Source organism: Sturnira hondurensis, unplaced genomic scaffold, assembly GCF_014824575.4.
Source record: "Sturnira hondurensis isolate 20B ecotype Veracruz unplaced genomic scaffold, ASM1482457v3 Scaffold0008916, whole genome shotgun sequence".
Classification (NCBI taxonomy): domain Eukaryota; kingdom Metazoa; phylum Chordata; class Mammalia; order Chiroptera; family Phyllostomidae; genus Sturnira; species Sturnira hondurensis.
In genome coordinates, this window is record NW_028081547.1 from 2,677,021 (window position 1) to 2,687,359 (window position 10,339).

A 10,339-nucleotide genomic window follows, 5' to 3' on the forward strand; every position below is an offset into this window, starting at 1 on the left:
GCACAACACCTTACCTATGTCACATTCTATTGGTTGGAAGCAAGTCACTGAGGCCAGCCCAGAGTCAGAAGAAGAGATATAATACTCCATCTCTTGATATCAGGAATAACAATGAAACTGTGGGCATGTTTTAAAACCACCACAGCAGGGAGTCACTGGCAGCTCAACCTGTAGACTCTAGGATGAGTCCTGTTTCTAATGAGAGCATTTTAGAGCTCAAGTGAAAACTGGCCTGGCCAAAGAGCTCGGCAACTGTGGCACGTAGTTGAGTCTTAGTAGTAGCTGCTTAATGAAGAAGAGAATGAATGCAAGAGTAAAGGAGAGGAGGAGGGAGCGTGACCCAGGGCCCAGGCAGCCCAGGACCTAGCCTGCCTGACTTTGCACTCATATGAGGACCATGCCTGGCCCCAGCTAGTGTGGCTCGGTTGACTGGGCATTGTCCTGCAAACCAAAAGGTCACTGGTTTGATTCCCAGTCAGGGCACACACCTGGGTTGTGAGTTTAGTCCCCAGTCTGAAGCACATGCAAGATGCAACTGATTAATATTTCCGTTTCATGTCAGTGTTTTTCTCCCTCTCTTTCTCCCTTTCTTCCCCTCTCTTTAGAATCAATAAAAACCAAAAAAATTTTTTTAGAAAGAGAGCATGCCTGTCACCCCAGCCTTCCCTGTGTCCTAACTCTGTATCCTAACTATACTGGGCCACTTAGGCTACTAGGCTGGAATTTGGCCCTGGCCCTGGCCCTGGCCCTAGACGTGGGGTACTGCTGTCAGAAACCCTGTTATGAACAACCATCATCTGCCTGTGGAGATTCCAGTCAAGTCTTCTGCAAGACCCTGCCACAGGTCAGTCAGGACCTCCACCCCAGCAGTCCTTCTCAGATGCTGGTTATGGTTTGGACTCTTACATATTTGCCCATCCAGAGATGCTCAGCCTTTGTGGATTTCCACAATCACAGCCCCACCCCTCCCTGACTAACTGGCCCCCCTCCCCACCATGTGCCTGGAAGAGCTGGGAATCCTAAGCTTGAGACATTGAGAAGAGTTCAGAAGCCCTGGGTCTTGGTGCGAAAACGCTGACAGAGAAGACACAGGGGAAAGGTAAAGGCTGTGGAGTGCGCACAAAAGAGATGGACGGTGGAGGGAAGACTGAGAAGACAATGAGAAGGGGTGGTTGGAGGGGTCCATGGAAAATTAGGACAACATAGTGTCCAAGAGAGCAGCTCTGATGAGTGGGCCAGTGGTTGTGAAGATGTGTGAGGAGCCCATCAAGGAGAAGAGTATGGGCGGGTGGAGAGGGTGAATGCCAGAGGGTAATGAGCTGCAAGATGAGTGGGGGTGAGGATGCGGAGGAGGTATAATGTGCTAATGACTCAATTGCCACCTTAGAGCCTTGCAGTTTGGTAAGTGAACTTTCAAAGGCAGAGCCCCCAGAAGGCTTCTCCATTTGGTGAAATCACAGCCCAGAACATTCCAGGCTTATGTGGGTGTTTCTCTAGAACAGGCACCAACAGAGGCCAAGTTCTCTTTTGATCCCTCTAATAATGGCCTGGGTTCTCAAGTCAGAGAAGGGTGCAAGGTCTCCAAGCCCTGGGAGGCCCCCTCACTGTGCCCCTCGTCACTCAGTGAGGCCCTGGATGAGAACTCGAAGTCTTTGATGTGTGCGGGTGAGCACCCACATGCGCCACGCACAGTAGGGGCACAGAAGTGAAGGAGACATGGTTCCTATCACCGAGGAAATCACCAAGTAAGAACGGTGCTGGAAACAGGATGGTGATAACTACTATGCACTGAGTGTTTGGTGTGCCAGGCAAAGTGCCTTCAGACATCATTTCTTAATAGCACCTGAGGGAAAACAGAGGTCCATATGCATGCTACATCTCAGTCTACATGTATACGATGAATCTAGGAATCGGGTTCCCAGCTGGAATCTACGTGTGATTTGACCACTTCTGAAGCTGACTAGTGAACTGGAAGCCCTAGCCTACCGAAGGCCTCCTCGCAGGAGGGCGAGGAACATTTTGGTTGGGAACTGAGACCAACTTGGCCCAGTAAGAAACCTGTCATTATAGAGAAGGACAATTTTAGATTCATTCTGACATCTGTAAACAGGACTGGTCTCCCAGTCCTGCCTTCATCAGGCTTATGACTGAGTCTTGGGAGACCACAAGTACAGAAGAAACAGAGGAAACAGCTATTTCACTCGAACCTTTGTAAGACATTGAAGCCCAAGTTACCCTGTTGTAGGGTCCTGTTACGGGTTGAATTGTGTTTCCTCAGAATTTATAAGTTGAAGTCAACACCAGTACCTCAGAAGGTGACTTTATTTTGAAATACTATCATTACTGTTATAGTTGGTTAAAATGAGGACATTGGGGTGGACCTTAATCCAATATGACTATTGTCCTTCTAACAGAAAAATTTGGACACAGAGATAGGCACAGAGGGAAGACATGAAGAGACACAGGGAGAAGACAGGCATCGAGCAGGCAAGGAGAGAGGCCTAGATCAGATTTTTCTCTCACGGCCCTAGAAGGAACCAACCCTGCTGACATCTTCATTCTTGTGGCCTTCGGAGCTATGGGACATATGTCTGTTCTTGAAGCCAATCAGCATGTGGTACTTTGTAATGGCAGTTACGGCAGCTCTAGCATACCAATGCAAGACCCTAAATGGGTGAAGGGAGGTCTTTCTGACCCATTGGTGAGGCCACCTGTTGAAGCACAGCCAGCCCTCAGCAGGAGCAGACTGGGTTGGGGGTACATGTGAAATCTCCCCCAGGGGGCTAGGGCAGGAGAGCTCGCAGGGAGTGCAGTTGTAGTGGGTCTCAGTACCTGTCTGCAGGTAGAATCTGAGATATCATCAATAGTATAATTTTTTGTATGTGGCCACCCTAGTGAGGTCTGGGTAGACATTCTACTATAAAAGCACAGTGACAGAATCACTGTTCAGGGAGGGAGGAGGTTTCGTCTTCCAGCCGTTGACCCACGAGGTAAGAGCTCCATCTGTGTGGAGTCATGGTCAGGTATTAGTTGAGCATCTTCAGGGAGCAGATGCTGAAAGAATTAGATGTGAAAGAAATGTATTAAGGGAAATCCCTGTGAAAGACAATAGGTGGGAGAAGAGGGAAGCTGGGATAGCTATCAGACTGTCTGGCAAGCTTGACCTTGACTCAAGAAGAGAGGGAAGGAAGGAGGGAGGGAGGAGGAAAGAGGATTGGTTGGTTGGGAGCCTCTTGCAAGCCCTTTGGGGAGCCTCCAGCCAGAATTGGCCATCAGAGGTGTCTGCCCCTCCCAGGAGGGGGCTGCCTTAGCACACCTGCCACACTCAGCCATTGGCTGGGAGCATGGCTCAGGGGCAAATGTGAGGTTGGATTGGAGAGTGCCGCAGCCTGAGCAACGCTTTGTCTCAGCTGCCACACTGGAGCAGCCAGGAAGGGAGACTTGGCCCACACTGGAAAACTGCAAAAAAGCATGAGGTGTTAGGGGTTAAAAGATGGAATAGTGCACAAAGCTGATGGTGCTAAAATGATGTCCCACACCCGTTATGGATGTTTCTTCCATCACTTCCAGTGAGTTTGAACATTATTTTTCTTGGGCTTACTGGCCACTTGTAGTTTGCATTTTTATGAACTGCCTGATTATTTTCTCTCTGTGTTTCCTATTCAGGTATTAATATAATTCTTGTTGATCTTCACCAACAATTTTAATACTAAAGTTACACATATATAACAGACATTTTCCCTGGTGGGAAGAAAGCTCCTTGATCATGTAATGGATATGAGTTCTGGTCTACAGGTACGAGTAGGCAAGAAGCACAACTAAATTTACTTTTCTATAACTGAGCTTAATTTCTGTTTCAAGCTCCCATTTTGACTAAATGGTGGAAACAGTTTAAGCAATTTGTGGGGAGACCCTTCTCCCAACCTTTCTCTCAGCATTGCCTCTAAGTTCCTGGCGGTTAAGGAGTGTCAAGATGGCAGAGTTGGGGCATCTGCCAGAGCTGATCCCTGGTGTCTACTGAGGTCCTCATTTCTATCTGTCTCTGATCATGCTCTACCATGATCTCATCCACCCACAAGGCCTGCAAGTCTTCAGGCTTACTAGGTCACTCTGGGCCCTCTTGGACCCTCCAGGAAATCTGTCCATTGCTCCCTATGCCACACTATGGCTGGGGGAGGGGGCCAGGAGTCCACTTGCCAGGATACACCAAGCACCTGTTTCTGAATTCCCCGGCGAAGGGAAAGTCCTGGGTTCTCACTCCTTTCTTAGTCTACACAGAAACAGAGCTCAGGATGCCCCTGCTTTCAGATTCCTCAAGTCATCCACAGGTTCTCATGTCCCTCTATGGATCTAACTTACTCGATTTCCCTCTACAACCTTCTTCCTCCAGCACTGAGAATTCCATGTCAGTACATTTGGATAAAGGCAGAGGCTGAGTGGGAAGACAGGTTGAGCATTGATGCATATTTTCTAAGCCAAATGGCTGTGTCCTTCAGGTTTTCTAGAAATGTCAAAGCTAAGTATTGTTGTTTCTGAAACTCACCTGCCCCAAATGATGGAGGGAATGAGCAGCAAGAAACACCTGGAGAAGAAATACAGGTTACTTTAATCCCAGTTGTGCCCATGGTGCCTTTCAAAGTGCAGACATTTAAAATATGCACCCTATGACATAGTTCCATGGTTTTCTCTATAGTTCCTTCTGTTTGCTTCTATGCTTCAAACACTTTTGGCCATTTTGAAAACAGCAACTGCATACCAGTATTCTCCTCTGGCTGTTATGGTTTCATGTCACATTTCACTCACCAATACACCAATACATAACTTTGAGGTTGTGCTCTGCTCCTTCTGCTCCGCCAAGCAGCCTAGACCTAAGAGGACTATATCAGAGTCTCAGAATCAGAAGGATTCTGGGTCCTCATGGGTCCTGGGTCCCATTACCCACTCCAGTAGGAAGCCTCTCTATGGCATCTCTGATTGGGGTTTCTCACACACCTCCAGCTATGGGCAGTTTACCACGTCAACGCACTGTCATGTGAGATCACTGATTGATAGAAAGCTTTCTCATCTAAATAAGCTCAAATCTGGTTCCTTACTGGTCCTGCTTCAGGTCTATGGAGCCCCACTGTGTTCCCTGCCTAACATCCCAATCACCCTGGAGATGACATCTTGTCCACCCCTTCCCCCCTTCTCTAGTGAGCAGACTTGTTAGAACTGCTTTGCCCACCCTAGAATCACAGGGTCCCCTGCTCCCCTTCGGTTTGGATATACTTACATCCTTATTTCTTAATTCTCACATGACCCTTACGAACAAGTACTAACATTAACCGTTCTTTATAAGCTGTGCCTCTGCCTTGCAGAGTTATCACAAGGACTAGAAGGGCTTACAGATCTAAGTCACCAAGCATGGTGTCAGGCAAGCTGGAGGGCACGATATCTGGCCTAATCCATCGAAAGGGGCACAGCTTGGAGGCCACCAGCTGCTGAAGGAAGGCACATAGCCAAGGGGAAATTGGGAAGAATTCAGTCTCCACTTCACACCAGAAGGACTCTGGGAAAGTCACTAACCCTCTCTGGGCCTCCATTCCTTCATTTATGAGACAGGGATAAGAATGTCCACTTGGTGGGGTCCTCCTGAGGATCAGGACCATGTAAACAGAGTGCTTAGTGCAGAGCCCAACATGGAGTCATCGCGTGACTGCCATTTCTTCTCAGCGGCCAAACCCCAGTCCCTCTTCCTGAGCGCTGCCTCCCAGCTCCTTCTGTCTCTCAGGTTCCATGCATTCACCTTCAGAGGAATGAGACAAAAATAGCACATTCCACCTCTGCACCAAGAAAGGCCAGCCCAGTCTCTCAGGGCCAGTTTTCTCTGACTGCCCATGAGGTCTTTGCCAAGAGCAGCCGGTGACGCAGCCAGCTGTCTGAGAGGGCAGATCAGCTGAGAGAGCAGCAATGGGATCAGGGTTGGCCTTTAAAGGGCCTTGGCTGAGGGCAGGATGCTCGTGCGTTAGTTATCCAGTGCGGCAGAGCAAATGATCCCAACACTGAGCTTTAAAACAACAAACATTTATTACCTCGCAGCTTTGTGGGTCAGGGGTTGGGTGTGGCTTGAGCCAGCTGGTGCCTCCGGCTCAAGGACTCCTAAGCAGTTGCAGCCAAGCTGTGGACTGGGAGCAGCAGTCACCCCCAGGCTGCTCTGGACTTGCAGGATCCACTTCCAAGCTCACTCTTGTGCTGTGGGCAGGCCGCAGCAGAGCCGAGTCCAACTCCCTCATGGAGCTGCTGGCAGGACTGGGTCCTGTACCACGGGGACTGCACCAGGCCATGGCTACCAGGGCGGCACCAGGGGCCATCCTAGAGACCACCTGCCTCAGAGAGGGTGGGAGTGGGGGGAAAGTGCCATCATAGCGTTGTCTGTAGAGTGGAAAGAGCCCAAACCCAATGTCCCTACCTCAAATTCTGATTATTCTGTGTGGCCTGGGACTGCTGGGTGCCTACCTAGCTGGATCCCCAGCCTCCTCTTCTACCACATGAAATAACTGACCGGCCCAGCCAACCTCACAGGCTGTTGGCGGATCAAAAGGTGGGTGGCTGTAAATATATTTAAGGAATCCTCCAAACATTACGCACCAGTTGGTGTAAGGACAGCATGGATATATTAAGTCAAGTCTTGGGTAAACAGACATAAAAACCACCCATAAAACTTCCAACAGGACACATTTATCATTCACTCAAAATCACCTTTCCCACCCCGACTCTGCCTTCTCAGGTAGCCAGGGCAAAGTGGCAGTCACTCATTGACTCATTCATTCGCCGAGGCCCTAGTATGTTCAAGGCCCTTCGCTATGTTTTTCTCCTTAATATGAACAATTCTGTGACATAGGCATTATTAACTCCTCTTTACAGGTAAGGAAACCAAGGCTCAAAGGAGCCCTCAACACCGTACCGGAGCTCACACAGCTACATGTGACCTGGTCCAGGTGTCCCCTCCTTGGTTAGGCCACAGAGACCCCACCCATAGAGTGTCGCCCTCACCCTGGTCACTCCACAGCACATGACCTGGCTTCCCTTATGTAGAACATGTACCACTATCTGAAATTATTTTCCTTCTTTCTTCTTTCCTTCGTTTCTTTTTTATCATTGTTGTTCTCTTTATTATGAGAATATAAGTCTACTTTTCTGTCTAATGACTACCGTCATTTCTGGTGCCTAGGTGAAGATGATAGCTGTGGAGAAAAATGCATAAATGAGTGAAGAAATGAAATAGGAAGGCAGGTCCCCAGCTGAATTCTGCCTGACTTCAAAACCCACAGTTCCAGGACCGGGTGTTGGCTGACTGTCACCCCTCCCCCCAGGGTCTACCTCCAAAGTCTTTCCAAATGCTTTCCTTTGGTAGCAGCTTGTCAGGAAGCCTTCCTCAGTCCCCAGGGCCACCTGGATCATAGTGAACAGCAAATACACCCAGAAGGCTGCAGCCAGGGGGCTATACAAGAGCCAGGCACTGAAGGGGGTGAGCCCTGCCCTCACCACGGGTGCACATGGTGACTTTTCAAGCCCCGATGGACTCTGGGAGTTTCCCCAGGCCTTCCCCTTGGGGGCTCTTGTCACTGTGCCCACCACCACTCTAGGCCTTGAGGGAAATTACTGCCGCCTGTCTCTCCCTTCCTCCTACTGTGCTCAATTCAGAGCATGCTCTGGCCCAGACCCACCAGGAGTCCTGGAAGCCAGCAGAGCAAAGCTAATGCATTCATACTGACTTCACGAATGCTGGGATGCCAGAGGGAACACCCCAGAAAGGGCGGCAATCACAATGGCCTGTTCGCAGCCTCTGGCTGGATTTCTGTGCTCTCACCCAAAAATCTCTCCCCCAGAATCTCTGTCAGCTGCCCATGACAGGTGTTCTCCAACCCCCAGATCCCTCAAATGGAACCAAGAGAGTTCAAGTCCCTGGCCTCCTTCTACCTAGGGCATGTTGTATTATATTGTCCTGGTGACTGACACTGGCAATGATCATTCATGAAAACCCCATTCCGTGCCCACCCCAGCCCCTGCTGGACGGCTCTCCAGGACACCCAGAGCTTCATATGGCCCAGGACAACCACAGCATTCACTCCTGCCATGCACATGGGCTGCCTGGGAGAGGCCTGCTCAACAGCGCTTACAATTACACTGAACGTTAACTATCCTTCCCCAACTTCGTCCTTCTGTATCCCCAGAGTGTAGCTCAGGTCTGGCCCATCGCAGGTGCTTTGAAAACATGTCTGCTGAGTGAATCTGGCAGAAAGGGCCTGGGCAAGAGTGGAATTAGACCACAGTCCTGGGACTCCGTGGATATGTGACAGCGAGCAAGCCCCTATCCCTCTGAGCTTCAGTTCTCTCTTGTGTACACTGGAGATCAGAATGTACAAACTACTGGCCCAGAGGCCCCATGTAGGTTGTAAATATGTTGTTTCTAGCTCTGCCCTGTTTATTTTAAAATTAGTTCTCAACATTTAAAAAGTGGAAGATTTCCATAAGACCTAAAGTTTTCAGCTTTTATTGAAAAATGAGACTTGGTTACATGGACTCGTAGTCCCACATATAGTAATTGGCTGGCCTGGGCAGCAGCTTCACTTTCCGTTGAGGTGTTTGGATGTACTGCCACCTCCCCTCGCTTTCTAGAACCTTACCCAGCATGCTTCACTCACAAATGTCACCTCCTGGCCTCCATAGGTGTCTGAATTTGCAACCCCTGAACACTCATTTCTGAGCCCACATGACCTGACTGTTCTTTGGCTCTGTGAGGTCTAAAGGCTGGTGTTATAGGATCCATGGGTGATGAAAACCATTAACACCCTGAATAAGAAGCCACTGGGTTGAATAATGGGGAAACTCCTGTTTCTGAGGATGACACAGAGTCTATAAATAGCCCCAGAGCCAGATGACACCTGCCTATCTCACCTGGGCCAGAGTCCTCAAGGGCTGGGCACTTTTCAGTTCATAGCTCAGCCCAGGATCTATCCCTCTTCCTGATGCCACTGAAGACAGCGCAGTAGAGATGACCATACAGCTAAGCCTTTGGGAGAGGTGAAACTTCTTTTTGGCAGGAAGGTAGTGATGGTGTTTGGTTTTCCAAAGAGGGTAGAAAGAGTAACATGAATAAGGAAACCGATTCTTGGTCCAAGGTCCTGGGGATGGGGGCATTGCATCATCGATGAATCACCAGTTCTATCTAGCAATGTTAGACTTTCAGGGCCCTCTGTGATTGCCACTCCTGCCCCCGCCCCCAACACACACACACACACACACACACACACACACACACAGAGCCTTTCAGCTCGTTGTCAATACTGCAGTTTTGGCTTGAAGGTGTTCTCTGATATCTCCCAGCTCTGGGTGGGTTTTGGCTCATTCCCCTGCTGGAATCTCCCCTCCACATCTTTGTGGGGATTACTCAGATGTGGTCCCCAAGCAGATATCTCCCAGTTCCTCAGTTTGTGTTTTGCTGTGTTGTCTATTCAAGGTTTGTCCCTCTTGCCTTTCCCATCCTGCCCCAATAACCATCTCCTTGATGACAGTGAGAAGAGCTTGACATATCCTTGACATACCTTGAGCTTGGAGTCAGACTCTCAGTGAATGAAGGCAGCTCTTCCCAAATAGGACAGCTCATGCTTCAGCAGAGTGGGGGATCAATGGAGGCCCTCTGAGAGCAGACTTAAGGAACAGCAGGATACCACTAATGCCCTTGGCATAGCTAAAGGCTGTGTGAGTTGAGGGCATGGGGTGATTCCTCTCTTGCTCTTTCAAATTTATAGTATGTACAGATATGTGTAATCTGGGAGATGGGCTGAGGGCCCAGATGGGGCAGGGAGTAAGTGGGCTCCCCACTCGGGCCTGTTCTACTTCAGATCACAATTGAGAAAGGAGGAGGCATCCCTCAGGAAAGAGTGAGGCTGAACCTGGAGAGGAACTGGGATGCCATTGGGGCTTCATTGAGTGACCATGCCCTTGTAGACCAAGAATACAGAAAAGGGAACTGTAAACTTCCCAGAAAGGACCAAACTAGCATTCTCACGGGGCTAGGACACTATGCTCTGATGGCATGAATTTGCTTGGGTCAGCATTTTGCAGCCAAACCCCTTCCCAGGAGTTGATTCAGTCTGGTCCTAGCTCAAGTCCGTCTGACTCCAACAGCCAGCTACCAACCTCTTCTCTGGCCCCTGAAACCTCTGAGCTCCTGCAAATGAGACCCATTGTAGTATGAGCTCCAAGTTCTGAGCAAAGACCATTTAGACTCTGTCCATCACTGATGCTCATGGCATAGTACTTAACAATTGACAAATTCCTCTCTGTCCTATTCATT